Source organism: Rutilus rutilus, assembly GCF_951802725.1.
Source record: "Rutilus rutilus genome assembly, chromosome: 18".
Taxonomy (NCBI): domain Eukaryota; kingdom Metazoa; phylum Chordata; class Actinopteri; order Cypriniformes; family Leuciscidae; genus Rutilus; species Rutilus rutilus.
In genome coordinates, this window is record NC_140231.1 from 34,962,706 (window position 1) to 34,978,400 (window position 15,695).

Consider the following 15,695-nt stretch of genomic DNA (forward strand, 5'->3'; position numbering starts at 1 on the left):
CAACCAAATGACAAAGATTGGTAATCAGCATCAAGTCAATTGAGTTTGTTCAAAGACTGCTGGGGAAAGCCAAAATGTGTTCATCAACCTGGAGTGCTACTGGTAGGACAAATATTCATTGTGTTTGAAAGTTGTTTGATGCTAGCATTGTAGCATCTAGCATGCTAACTGGACATGTGCACTAGGTGTATTTGATTTTACATTGTTGTTGTTGTTGTTTACAAGCTGCTATACTGTATAACCTCCAAATAGTTTAACAATATTGTTTGTACTTTTAATATCTCTGAATGTACATTTATTTATACTGTGTGTAGTGACTCATATATTTATATATGTTTTTCTATGTAGGTTATTAAGCTAAGCATCTGAGATATTCATTGAGGCAAGAAGATCAAGTCATTGTTGAAAGATTTTCAATAAATTGATTCAATGAAGAAGAATTCAGTGCTTTGAGTTATTCCATGCACCCTCCTCTTAAAGTTGATTGAAGCCTTTTCAAGTTTGGGCAGACATTGAGGCATAAAAACCCTGAGAACTTGACACTTAATAACCAACGCTTGTGGATAAGAAGATTAAAGGCTTCTGATGGTCCAAATAATAAAGCTGGTGCAAAACAAGAATCAACATTGTCAAAACAAGTCATCAGAGAATTGAGTTGTTTAAGAAGACGTATCATTGAGACTTGAAGATAAAGATGGCAGAAGAAGCTTTGGGGAAAACGGTGGATCAACTTAAAAGAGAGAGAACCACTGCAAAGATGTGTTTCACAAGGCAAGCCAACCTTCTCATTCGAGAGTCAAGTCAAATGATTGAATCTGAACTTCGGAAGGAATTCCAGAAACTCTCTTCTAGTGCAAGAGCACTTTTTGATGCGAATGATGACTACAACATGGGGTTGCTGGCAGAGCTGGAAGTTAAAGCAAAGAGTGATGAGAAAGTAGAACTTGAAATGCAGCAGACAACAGATATTGAGAAGACTGTTAATGATTGTGAGACAAAGCTCGAAGAGGTGCGGAGAATGGTCCAATTTAACTTATGGCAGAGGTACGGCCAAGAGGAATTGACTGTTGCAGTCCATGAAGCTGAGAAAGCTTGTAATCACTGTGCTTCAATACCTGTTGCTGGTGTCAATTGTGAAGGATATGAAGTTCAACTAATTCACTTGGAGAGGCTCTTGAGTAGAGCAGTCAAAACTCTATCCAGCTGGGAGCGATGGATTCCTACAGGAGAGAAGAAGGACTTTGAGGGAAGAGTAAAGCAGTTAAAAGTAGAAAATAATGCACTTGTTTCAAGAAACAGTGAGTTTATTACTGCACGTAATGCTGAAAGAAGTTCTCAATTTGCAAGCTCTATAGACCCAAACACAGTTCCCCAAACTATGCCGATGACACCAGTTGTGAGAATAAAACCAACTAGTTTGCCTAGATTTAATGGAATCAAGAGAGATTTCTTCCGCTGGAAGAAGGATTGGGAAAGTTTGCAGAAACAAGGTGAACCAACTGGATCGGTAGAGGTCAAGAAAATCCAGCTCCTGGACAGTTTGGATGACAGAATTGTCAAGGACTTAAGGCTGTCAAGTTATAGCACTGCTGAGGATGTGTTTAGAGTGCTGGAAAATCGATTTGGCAACAAGGTAACAATTGCCATGGAAATTATTGAAGAACTGGAAAGAATTCCTGGTGTGAAGGGCAATCAACCCAGAAAAGTGATAGACTTGATCCAGACTGTTGAAAAAGCTCTATCTGACCTGACAGATCTTGGGAACATTGGTGCAATTAAGAACCCTCTCGTAATCAAGTCTATTGGGAGTAAACTCCCTGAGTTTGTAAAAAGGGACTGGCTTTTCTTCATGATTGACTCTGACAATGGTGTGACTCCAGAGAATCACTTTGACCTCCTGTTGAAGTTTTTGAGGAAACAGGAAAATGTTCTTGAAAAACTCGAACAGCTCAGAATCACCGACAAGGTAGATAGATCTGAAAATAGATTTGAGAGGAAGCATGCATCTACTAGAACCACAAAGAGAGATTCTGACGGTGGGTGTGCTGTGTGTGGAGCTGTGAATCATAAGGATAAGATTTTCTTCTGTAAGAAGTTTAAGGAGCTAAAGCTAGCTGAAAAGAAAGCTGCTCTGAGGAAGATTGGAGCATGCAAGAAGTGCCTTGGATGTCATGAAGGTAACACCGACTGTAGAGACACATTCTTGTGTAAAAATAGAGACTGCAGAAGAGAAAATGTCCCAGATCATCATTATTTTCTCTGTCCAAGAAGAGAATTCACGAGTGGGAGTGAGAAAAGGTTTGGAAAGGACAGTAGGAAGATAAATGTGCTAACAGCAGAGCAAGAGGAACTTCTAGCTGAACTTTCCCCAGAGCTTGCTGAGAGGTGCAGAAATGCCTTCACCAACAAAACTACAACAGTGACTTGCACTGGAAAAGCCAGAGTTGGACTTCTAAAGGAAAGTGGGGTACAAGAACTACCTGTCATTATGATGCTCATGGAAGTAACAGCCAATGCAGGGCAGAAGATTGGAACTTTGGTAGATCTTGCATCAGATACCAACTATATTACCCACAAGGCTGCAGAACGTTTGAGGTTAAGGAGTGAAGATGTCACACTGATAGTGCATGGAGTTGCTGGAATGGCCATCAAGGTGAAAACCAAGCGATATCTTCTTCGAGTCAGAGTCAAGACTGATGAGGACAAAGAAAGAGCACATGAGCTTCTCTGTTACGGCTTGGAGGAAATTGCTAAAGTGCATAAAGTCATCGAACCTAAGCAATTGCAGAGATTCTTCCCAGAAGTCAAGCTTGAAGAGTTGGTAAGACCTAAAGAGATTGAACTTCTGATTAGCCATCGAGAAGGGAGATTAGCCCCACAAAGAGTGAAGGTTGTGGGGGATCTTGTCTTATGGGACAGTCCTTTGGGAAAGACAGTAGGCGGAGCTCATCCAGACTTATTTGAGGAAATTAACATAGCTGCATATGAGTCCAAAACGCATTTTGCTCGCTCAATGAGAACAGCTGCAACAAAATATGAAGAGAAAGTGGGAGGACCTGAAATGCAAGTGATGTCTAAGTCAGTCCAGATACTTCAAGAAACCAGAGCTGAGACAAACATTGCTGTTACCAACCGTGAGTTCTTGGAATGGTGGAAGTGGGACAGCATTGGGGCAGCTTGTGAACCAATGTGTGGATCTTGTCGCTGTGGGAATTGTCAGCCAGGTGGTAAGGAGATGACATTGGCAGAGGAAAGAGAACTCGAGGTTATAAAAGAGTGTCTTACCTACCTAGAAAGTGATGATCACAGCAAGTCTCCTCATTGGCATGCAAAATATCCCTGGACTGAAGATCCAGCTTCCCTTCCTAATAATAGAGGGGGAGTAGAGGCAACATTCCTGAGAACAGAAAAACAGCTCAAGAGGGAACCAGAGTGGCAAGTTGCTTATGCAGCTCAAATTAATGAAATGGTGGAGCGCGGAGCAGCAATCAAGCTCACTGAAGATATGATTACTTCCTGGAATGGACCTGTATGGTATGTGAGTCATCTGATTGCACCAAATCCTCACTCAGTTACGACTCCAGTGCGCTTGGTATGGAACAGCAGTCAAAAATTTAAAGGAGTGAGTATGAATGATCTTCTTCTGAAAGGCCCAGATTTTCTTAATCCGATCAGAGCTGTCCTCCTAAGGTTTAGGAGAGGAGTTTATGCTGTCTTAGGAGATATCCGGAAGATGTACAACTCTGTATGGCTGGAGGAGAGAGAAATGCATCTACATAGGTTTCTGTGGAGAGGTGATCAGAGTAAGGAGATAGAAGAGTATGCAATCACCAGAGTTAACATCGGTGACCGACCAGCAGGGTGCATTGCGCAATTAGCCATGCGTGAAACTGCAAAACTGGCAAAGTTCTCTCATCTGCATGAAGAGCGCAAAGTCATCGAAGAGGATAGTTATGTAGATGATATTCTAACTTCCCACAATGATCAGGAAAAGCTGGACAAAGTAACCGAAGGCGTTGAGGAGATTCTAAGAGCTGGAGGGTTTTTCTTGAAGCACTGGGTTCGGTCAGGACAAAGTTGGAAGCCTGGTGATGGTGAGTCAGAATCAACAGCAGAAAACAGAATCCTAAAACTTCCAAACCAGTTGAGGGATAAAGACAACAAGGCCCTTGGAGTTGGGTATCTGGCAGAAGAAGATAAACTTTACATCATGACATCAATTAACTTCTCCAAGCGAAAAAAGAAAATGAGAATGGGACAAAACCTCCTTAGAGAGGAGGTCAGGGCCAAAACCCCTAATCCTCTGACTAGAAGAGAGCTGCTCAGTCAGGTGGCAGGACTGTATGATCCGATTGGCCTGGTCACACCGGTAAAGCAAAAAGGGGCCATCCTTGTACGAAGGGCATTTCAGGAGGCAGGACGTGGGAATTTGACCAAAGATACATGGGATACACCATTGTCAGAAAACCTCAGAGAAGAAGCCATTAAAATGTTTGAAGAGTATGTTCAGCTAAGCAAGATAACGTTTCCCAGAGGCTTAACACCTGGAGGCTGGAAAGGCAAACCGTTGGGAATAACCTTCTCTGATGGAAGCGATAAGACCTATGGAGCTGTAATATACTTTAGGTGGGAAACAGACCAAGGAATTGAAGTGAGGCTAGTTGAATCCAAGGCCAAATTGACTCCTTTGGATCAAAAAGGGGAAGCAGTCAAGGCTGAAATGTGTGGTGCAGTTTATGCAGCCAGACTGAGAAGGTATATTGGAAAACATTGTCAAGTGGAGATTGACCGATGGTTCCATCTGGTGGACAGCCAAACAGTTTTGGGAGCTATTCAGCGGGCTAGCTATGGCTACCAGTCCTTCTTCGCCAACAGAATTGGAGAGATCCAGAGAACTACGCTTGTTAAGGATTGGTGGTGGATCCCAGGCGAATTGAACATTGCGGACATTATAACAAGGGGAGGTAGTCCAGAAGGCCTAAACCAAGATTCTACATGGCAGAAAGGGCCTGTGTTCTTGAAGTGGCCAGTAGAGGATTGGCCAATTAAGTCAGCTGCTGAGGTTGCAACTGCTGCAAGAGAAGCTATTAACAAACTGCAGAGAAAGGCATTCTCTGCAGTACTAACCAGAAGTCTGGCCAAAAAAGAGCAAGACTCAGACCTCCTGAAGAAAACTAAAGTGAGAGTTAATGAGGATGGAGAGAAGGGTAATATCCTCATTGCAGATCCAGGCACTTCTGCAAATCAAAAGGAAAAGCATATGATTGTTCCATCAGGAAGGATGTCTGACGGCATAGTAGCAAGCAAGTTACTTGATGTTGAAAAATTCAGCAAATTGTCCAGACTGGTCAGAGTTACTGCTTGGGTGCGTCGAGCTGTCAAGAAGTGGCTGAAGATAAGAACTAAGACCTCGGGTTCATCAAAGTGGGAGGTAAAGTCTTTGGAAGGAAGAGTCAATGAAGCAATCCTGACAGTAGGTGAACAGGAGGATGCTCTTGAAGATCTCTTTCTAGCAGCCCAAGAGAATGTGGTCTTTCCTGATACTACCCTTAGTAGGTTGGCAGTGTACAAGGATGGAAATTCTGGACTGATTGTTTGTGGAGGAAGAATTCAGATCTTCAATGAGAACAAAACTGCTGTTCCTATTTTACCATATAATGCATATGTGTCTACACTTTTGGCTCAGGAAGCTCATCAAGTAAACCATGAAGGAGTGGCTGGAACTTTGTTGAGAATGAGAAGGAAAGCCTGGGTTGTAAAAGGCCGCAGACTAGCTAAGAAATCTGTAGACTACTGTGTGACCTGCAGAAAGGCAAGGTCAAAGCAATGCCAACAGATTATGGGAGACCTTCCACCAGAGCGGTCTGAACCAGCTGCGCCATTTGAGTTCACAACCCTGGATTTGTTTGGACCATATCTGGTAAAAGATGAGGTAAAGAAAAGGGTGGGGCTCAAAGTTTGGGGAGTTGTCTTCTGTTGTATGGCATCAAGAGCTATCCATACTGATGTTGTTAGTGACCAATCAACAGAAGGATTTCTGATGGCATACCAAAGGTTTACAGCTTTAAGGGGACATCCCCGGAAACTGTGGTCAGACTCGGGATCAAATTTCATAGGGGCCAAGCCTGTTCTTGAAGATCTTCATAAGTTCCTAGAGCGGCAAGACGGGGTAAAGTTAGAGATTGAGGCAGCCAAGAATGGTACGGAGTGGTCTTGGAAAATTCATCCGGCCGATTCCCCTCACAGAAATGGAGCAGCAGAAGCAGCTGTCCGTCTGGTGAAGCGAGCCCTCCAGAATCTAGGCTGTAATGGTGGTATGTCATGGGGAGAATTTCAAACTTTTCTTTACACGGCAACCAATTTGGTCAATGAAAGACCTATCGATGCCCGGACACAAAGTCGGGAAGACTGTGTGGAATACATAAGTCCAAACTCACTTCTCCTGGGACGTACTGGGAACAGAGGGGATCAAGGAAGTTTTGAGTTTGAAGGGTATCCATACAAAAGACTAAGGATTATCCAGGAAGAAGTCAACAAGTTCTGGAGAAGTTGGTGTCAGCTGGCAGGACCGAACCTGTTTGTGAGAAATAAGTGGCATACTAAAGAACGGAATATTGCCGTGGGAGATGTGGTATGGTTGGCTGACCAGAATGCTCTAAGAGGTCAGTACAAGATGGCCAGAGTCGTCAGTATAAATGCAGATAAGAAAGGAACTGTAAGAGATGTAATGGTCAGAGTATTCCCCAGCTATCCTGTCTCGATTGTTAAACCAAACCAAGCAGAAACAGCCAAGAATGTCAAACCAGCAAAGAAGCTTGGTGATAAGATCCCAGCTACGATTCTGCATAGGGATGTGAGACGCTTGGTGGTTCTAATTCCCATTGAAGAACAGTAAAAGAAATTTCAGGCGAGAAGTGTGTGACCTCCTTGGGTCAGTTGACCAGGAGCTCAAGTGGGAGGTGTTAAGTTAAATCTGAAATTGAAGGAAAGAGGGAGAAATAAATATTCATCATTGTTTAATTAAAAGAATTGAGATCAAAATGGGTGCAGCCTATTGGCTGTGAGCACAGTGTTGCTGGAACAACCAGGGAAGCTGATTGGCCATTGAAACTCCACATGGCACAAAGGACCAGGTGTGTGTGATTGTCAGCATGTTGAGATCTTTGAGCAGTGGATGTGCTTCTCCTACCTAAACTGGTGGATTTTGGAGATTATACAACCAAATGACAAAGATTGGTAATCAGCATCAAGTCAATTGAGTTTGTTCAAAGACTGCTGGGGAAAGCCAAAATGTGTTCATCAACCTGGAGTGCTACTGGTAGGACAAATATTCATTGTGTTTGAAAGTTGTTTGATGCTAGCATTGTAGCATCTAGCATGCTAACTGGACATGTGCACTAGGTGTATTTGATTTTACATTGTTGTTGTTGTTTACAAGCTGCTATACTGTATAACCTCCAAATAGTTTAACAATATTGTTTGTACTTTTAATATCTCTGAATGTACATTTATTTATACTGTGTGTAGTGACTCATATATTTATATATGTTTTTCTATGTAGGTTATTAAGCTAAGCATCTGAGATATTCATTGAGGCAAGAAGATCAAGTCATTGTTGAAAGATTTTCAATAAATTGATTCAATGAAGAAGAATTCAGTGCTTTGAGTTATTCCATGCACCCTCCTCTTAAAGTTGATTGAAGCCTTTTCAAGTTTGGGCAGACATTGAGGCATAAAAACCCTGAGAACTTGACAATTATTAAGATCAAAAGTTGTATCTGTTAACATTAGTTGATGTACACACAATAAATAATTGCATTTTTTTACTAAAATTGACAAAGGTTATTAAATGTTGTAAAAAGAAAAAACACTGTTTAGTTCATGTTAACACATGCATGTTAAGAAATGGGATGTTGACAATCATGAAGATTTGGGGAAAGAATGAAATCAGTAAGACTCTGTTACACGTTTGTTTCATTGTGTTTCTGGGTTTAGTCTGTGATACGTTCCCCCATACAGTCTGTTGTCATTCACCTTTGCCCTGTTCATTTAATATTTAAGATCCTTGTTTTTTTTTTGTTTTTTTGTTTTTTTTGCTCTGTATATTTAAACTCTCAGTTCTCCTTTAGTCTGTGTCAGTTCTCGTTAATGTTCGTGTGGTTTTCTCCTGTTTCCGGGTGTTTGAGATTAAAGTCTGTTTGCTGGAATTATTCCTCTTTATACGAGTTTATATTGTACCACGTTACACTTTATTGCTCAGAAAATGAATATTAGTTCAAATGAGCACTATAAAACAATGTTTTTTTATTATTATTATTATTATTTCAGACAGTGGACAGTGTCAAATAAAATGTTTTGGACAGTATAAAAGCATTTAAACACATTTGCATGGCAAAACCATCCAATAAGCACAATATAAATCATGTGACTGAGTATCATGTGCACATGACATGTCCTGGAGTATAAAAAGAAAATAGGAACAGAGTAGTTTCTGTTGTGTTTCTGGGAAACTTCTCCACTTCTCCGCATGATCATGGTGTTTTCCACCCCTGAACACTAAACCAGTCCCTGGGGATTTCCAGTAAGATATGCTGGGGGAAGGTTCACTCTGAGTCCAGTACGAGTGAGTGTGGGGCAGGGCGAAAACCAAATGTGCACACCCCATCTCTCTATAAACTCAGATAAACCCATGTAATAATGTGCCCACCCCATTTGGGCTGTATCTCATTGCCATCACATAAATAAGAGAAACTATTTCTAGAACTATTTCTAAGCGTTCCAGGTTGTTGTGAGATGGAGCAGCTGCAGTTCAGACTGTAAGTACAAATATCACCAAAGATCCAAACAGTGAATGTTTTTGGGATTGTTCTGCTACATGAAAAGTCTAAGAACTGAATTGTTTTAAGGAATGAGATAAAAGATGTTCATATTTGACAATTATTTTTGTTTTTTTTCTCTCTAGACACGAACAACATGAAGAGGAAATATAAAGAGAAAGAGGATCTGCTTGTTGGATCGGTTATGTGATTTTGGTACATAATATTTATGACTACAGTGATGGGAATAACGGCGTTATAAATAAAACACGTTACTAACGGCGTTATTTGTTTATGTAACGAGTATAATCAAACGAATGACTGTTCCCATGTTACAACGCCGTTACCGTTACTGACAATAAACTTCGGCGTTAATCTCACTGAAGCGGTTTTCATCCGAGTAGGCTCTCAGCCATAGGACCTGCAAAGATTTTTCTCTGGTGTGTGTGTGTGTGTGTGTGTGTGTGTGTGTGTGTGTTTATGAGGCGCCGGACTGGACAAAAGCGAGGGAACGCCACGAGAGACCGAGTGTGTCTAAGCGCGAGCGACACTAAAATAAATAAACAAACATTTCAGCATTAGAATAATCTCTGTAGCCTATTGGTATCATTTGCAACGTTTTAATTAGTTTATATGGTTATAAAAATAAAATCTAAAAATAACCTGCGTTCTCAGAAAACATCTTTGTTTGACCGGTTGTGAACACGTCTAATTTGGCTTAAATAACCTCTGATGATGACGTTCTCTGTAGGTTATTAAAAACATATATATTTTATATTTTATTATTATTTATTTATGGTAGCCTACATTGTTCAGTATTATATTGAGAGCACTTCTTGTTAACTGTTTACTTTTGTGAGGAAGAAATACTTCAAGTCGGCTACAGTATGTCTAACAGTTGTGTGACAGTTTTATCATTTTAATTTGCACTACAAAGAGTGTCTGTATATATTTTTTAGTATTATTTATTCATTTTTGGTACATATCTTAAGCACAATTTATTTTTAGACTTATTTGTTGGCCAGTTGTGGCCTGTGCAATAAATATTAAAAGTTCTAAATCATCTATTGTGTTTTATTGTTCAGATAGTATTGACAATATTTACAATATGAATTTAATAGGCGTCTCTCACATTGTCCAATAGCAACATTAAAATAGTGTAGATTAGTGTACAATGTTTTATACTAGTAATTTATTCTATTTAGTCATTTCATTCATTTAACATTTAATATTGAGGGCATCCAAGTTATTTGAAATATTGGATTTTTTTTTTTAAAACGTTTTTTAGTAACGCAATAGTTACTTTCCCTGGTAATTAGTACTTTTATAAGGATGTAACTTGTAACTGTAATTTGTGAGAAGTATAGTAACTATAATTACTTAAAATAGCATGCCCAACACTGACTATATATATATATAGGCTAATTTTTTATTTATTTATATTTAAATACTTATTTTCCAGTATTTTTAAGTAGCCTACCGTTTGTGTAAATCTTGCACAAAGTTTCCTGTTGCCAGTACAGAAAGGCTGGTGTCTTTTATATATTTTATTTTATTAAAAAAAAAAAATGTTCACGATCAGTTTTGTTTGTGTCATTTTGTTCACTTAATGAAACCATAAATGTCAGAATCCACACAGACACAGAAATCTGTGAATCTGGTGAAGACAGATGATGGGTGTGGCCATGTGATCATGTGATCATGAAACCCGGTCTGACAGTTTCCGGTAATGCCCATGTCCCGCCCATCAAACCAAGCAATCCCAAAGTTTCACTAAACACACAAGTCCAGAGTCTGAAGAAAACTTCTCCTTTAGATGTTCACTGCGGATCCTCATGTGTGACTTTATCATATTCAGTGATTATAAACATGAACGCTGCACTGGATAATCCTATATTTCCTCTCATCACAGGTGATATATTTGAACATCATTTTAAAATATGAATGTGTGTTTTTAAGGCAGAAATTGATTTAATTATGCGTACTCTACTGAGGAACTTTGTAATCAAACATTTTTATATGGATTTAATCACTGCATTATTTGATCTTTAAATGAAATAGTTTAATTGATGTAATTTGTGATTTATTATTTGCTGTTCTGCTACAGTGTCACTCCAGAGAAGAGATTAGTGAATGAATAATAAATGGGTAAACGCATGAAGACAGGAGAGAGAGAGATGAAAACACACACCAGTGAAAATGTAAACCTCGTCAGATGGAGGAGTTTGTATGATTTAAGACCGAACTGTGAGTAAAACAATATCAGCCGGTCACAATCCAAACCGTGGATCTTCTGATCATCAACACTAATACTCTGAGACATGTTGCAAAGTTAGTTTAGACTACCAGAATAAAGTGTTACCGTAAATTGCTTAACGTTGTGAGGACACAGATCCATTACACTCTTTCAACATCATTCATTTCATGGTATTCTGAATAATTAAACCCATCTAAATATTGTTAAACCCATCTAATAATTAAACCCATCTAAATATAATAATATATCTTATATTGATCTTTTATTATTAGTGTATGTATGAAAGGCTTTATCAACTGCACAGTGAAAACAGTATCATATCTCCTGGAAAGACATTAGACTTATTCTTACTGTACATTACACAGTTATTTCCTTGTTCTAATGTTGTCTGTGGATGTGCTGGATTTGTAGAATGAATTAATATGAATTAATATTTAACTATGAAGATAACCAGATGTGTTGTTATCCTCAGACTCCACAGTAAAGTGTCCTTCGGATGTGTCAGAGAAGACCAACTATCAGGTGAGATATTGATACATCATAAGCAGAGAGGAAACAAAGTTACATTGCTGCAAAAAAAAAAAAAAAGATTTTCCAGCACAAATATCTAAACCAAGATTATTCTTAAATCAAGATACATTTACTGGAGAAAAGCAAAATGACTGAAGATATTAAGTCTTGTTTCTAATGGAGTAAAACAAGAACAAATATATGCCAATGTGGTCAGAAATATAATCTCGTTTCCCCTTCTTCTTTTTTTTTCTTTTTTTTCTTCACCGCTTTGGCAGATATTTGTTCTTGTTTTAATCATAAACTCACTTCATTTGAATGAATGTTTAGATATATGTACTGGAAAACAAGACTAAAATACTGAGCAAGAACATCATTTTTGTAGTGGAAATCATTAGTTTAGTTTAGTTTTATTTCAACAGGGACAATGTGCAAAAAACATTAATTAAAGATGCCTTGCACCAGATTTAGCTTGAGCTAGTTCAACGCTATCTCACGACCAATTCGTACGAGTGATAAAAAAGTGGCTAATTCGTACGAATTCATATGACCTCACTCGTACGAATTTGTACGATTTGTCTAAACCCACGTGATGGGTAGGTTTAGGGGCGGGGTCAGGGGTAGGTCATTCGTATGAATTCATACGAATTGGCAATTCGTAAAATATGTACGTCGGATTTAGCAAAAATCGTACGAATTAGCCACCTCGTAGAATTCATACGAATTGCAGTGAGATCAGGTTGCAACGTTTCCATCTGCAGTCCCCGAGCAGGTGAATTACAATACAAAATATACAATAAAAATGTATTTAATCACTCAAATACAACTATTAATTCATTCATTCAACCATTCACCCATTACAGCCATCAGTCCAAATATAATCATACCAAATTACTACAATAAAACATCACTAAAAGTCATATTTACACACACAGTTATCTATGCTGACACGACTGGGTTTCCAATAACACTTTCCTTGTATTGCAAGAGAAATCCTTCAGGTCTAAGGAAAGTTTCAGACTCCATTCTTTGATGCCTCTGAATGAGAAGGCTGTCTGTGCAACGTTTAGGCAGTCTGCAGTCATTGCGGCTCGTGGACCTGGAGCTCCTGTCATCTGTTCAGAACAGAGCTGGACAAATGTTTTCAGGGGTGGAGGCGCAATATTATTCAAAATTTTCAAAACTAGTCGCACATTGGCATACACAATTATATTATCAAAGTTTAACATGCTGTATTTTCCAAGAATCAGACAGTGATGGTATCTCAGTGGCTTTTTGTCTAACACTTTAACAGCTTGATTATATAAAGATTGTAGAGGTTTTATTGCTGTTTCACTCGTCTGTGATTAATTGTAGTAATATTTCAAAAGTAATATTTACTTGATCATGTATGAACATTTTTCAATTTACAATATTCATTAGTTAACATTAGTTTATGTATTAACAAACATGAACTAACAATGAGCAATACATATGTTACAGTATTTATTAATCTTAATAAATGTTAATGTTAGTTACAGCTTTTCATAGTTTTTTCATGTTAGTTCACAGTGCATTAACTAATGTTATGAAACAAGTGCTATATAAATAAAGGAGACTTGACTAAGAAATGCTGTAGAAGTATTGTTCATTTTTAGTTTTTGTTAACTAATGAACCTTGTGAAGTGTTACCCATATTTTTAACATGTAGGCTAATATTTAAAAATGATTCAATCATATTTAAGATGATGAATGTGATTTGAGTATTGGGCATAATTTCATACTGGCATCTATGATGCTTCAGTTGCTACAGTTTTTCAGTTATGACTTTATTATTAATGTATCTTGTTATTATTTTCAGAAACAGCCACTAAAGTCTCGTCTGGACTCTCAGGCTCCTGACAGACTCTTTACTCGTGATGTCAAAGGATAAAAACAGAGACTCATCCTTTACTTTTCCGTTCTTTCCACGTTTACTGAGCCTTCGTGGCCCATATTGCTGCTTGCATATTGATGCTGTTGTATTATATTTTTCTTCTAAATCTAAAGTGTTATTTAAATTCATATTTTGCATCACATGCCACAGTTACTTCCATTCATTTCAAATTGTTACAAAAAGCAATCTGCCTTTTACATGTTAAAAAAGTATTTTTCATGATGAACTGAGAAGTATATGTTGTTGCTGCTGTTTTCTGTATTTAAAAAAAAAAAGAAGTTATCTATAATGATTTTATGTGTTTTTCGCGTGCATATTATATGCACTTTATTGTGTGTAATACACACTCACCCCACACACCACTAATCCTAACCAAACGTATAAAACACACTAACCAAACGTATAAAACACACTCAGCCCACACCACTACTAAACCCTCATGCATATCATATATATATTTTTGTGTTCCGATTTGCTCAAATAGCAAAAGAAACTCCACAATAGTGTTTTCACAACTGTCAGAAATATATATATTAAAATAATAATAATAGAGAGAGATTGATAAAGCCAGTCAATAGAAATAAATACCCTCCCATCGTTAGCTAGTTTCTTGATGCAAATTTAATAAAGTATAGTGTTATAAATGTACATGTTTTGAAAATGAAAAGGATTTATGATTCTGATGACCATTAAACTGTGTAAATGTTCTGTTTCCTCACAGTTTCCATTAAAACTGTATCCTGGAGATGCAGAAACACTGTTATTCAAATAAAAGCTGTGAAACAATTCTCAGATGTGTCTCTGTGTTGATGTGCTAAACACACTCTCACACTCAACACAGCAGAGGATTATAGTGGAAATGAAAATGAGTTTGAGTTGAAAGTTCGATACACTAATGTTGATCAGAACTACAGGAATATGATACAGATCCTCAAGATTTTTATTAGAAAGCCTGCATTTGATATGACACACACACACACACACACACACACACACACACACACACACACACACACACACACACACACACACAAACATTTCCAACATAATTAATCTAGAATAGTTTACACATAATACATGATCATTGATAAAGTAAAAGCAGAAAAGATAAAGAGCCAGGGAAGAAAAGAATCACAGGTTAAACAAGTAACTTCAGTAGAGCAACAGCTGAAGTGGACACACACACACACACACACTTAGAGGTGTAAGTTATTGTAAAGGAATGAACTGTTAACTTGTTGTAACGCGTTGTGTCCAGAGGGAAATATGGAAAGCTCAGTGAGTTATCAGAGGCCAGACAGAGTCACAGAGGCGATTGGCTTTTCACAACACACACTTTATTCTCCAGTGGATCTCGTGGAACTGTCTGTCACACGCTCTACCGTTCACAGCGTTACTGAATCAACAATATAAATAAAAAAATGAGCATCAAACAGAAATAACCCACATACATTGTGTGCTCGAGGCGCGCACACAGTTTAACAGGCAGCTCTTAAAGGGGCCACACCTTATTTCCACTCGTCACATTGTATAACCTTTTAAACACAGAGTGTAACTACACACTAATTTGAGTCATTTTATTATTATCAACTTTTGGGAAGACAAGCAGGTTTTGTGACTGTAAAAAAATACCTTGACAAAAGCTGCTTATCTGCCAAAACGCTGGTAATGAAACTGAAACTGCTGGAACTCCTCATGCGTTATTTCTCATAAATGAGCCTGATCTGGATATAAATGCCTATTTCTGCTCTAAAAGCAATACAATTTTGTATTGTAAGTTATTTTTTTTATTTTTTTATTTTTTTTAGATATATAGGCTATATATAAATCATTTATGTTTGTATTGTTTGATACAAACATTGAAGTTTGGAATTCTCAAAGAGAAATTCTTGCAAGGCAGAATGACATACCACACTTAAAATAATAAATAAATGAATAAAATAAATAAATAAATAAATAAACACACACATTTATATTTATATATACAGTCATGGTCAGAATTAATGGCACCCCTGGTAAATATGATCCAAACTGGCTGTAAAAAATAAATCTGCATCGTTTATCCTTTTGATCTTTCATCAAAATTATGAAAGATCACATTATGAAATAAATGTTTTTCTCCAAAACACGTCGACCACAGTTATTGGTACCCCTAGAATTTTTTACGAGTAAAATATCTGAGGTATATTCCCATTAA

General features: G+C 37.9%; 1 long non-coding RNA gene across 1 annotated transcript; it reads left to right on the plus strand.

Annotated features, from left to right (window-relative positions):
- Positions 1–10,609: 10,609 nt before the first annotated feature.
- On the plus strand, positions 10,610–14,237 carry LOC311276557. The gene is made up of 4 exons (XR_014625081.1): positions 10,610–10,728; positions 10,924–11,063; positions 11,546–11,595; positions 13,424–14,237. It is a non-coding gene; the product is annotated as an uncharacterized lncRNA (long non-coding RNA).
- The last annotated feature ends 1,458 nt before the right edge of the window (positions 14,238–15,695 follow it).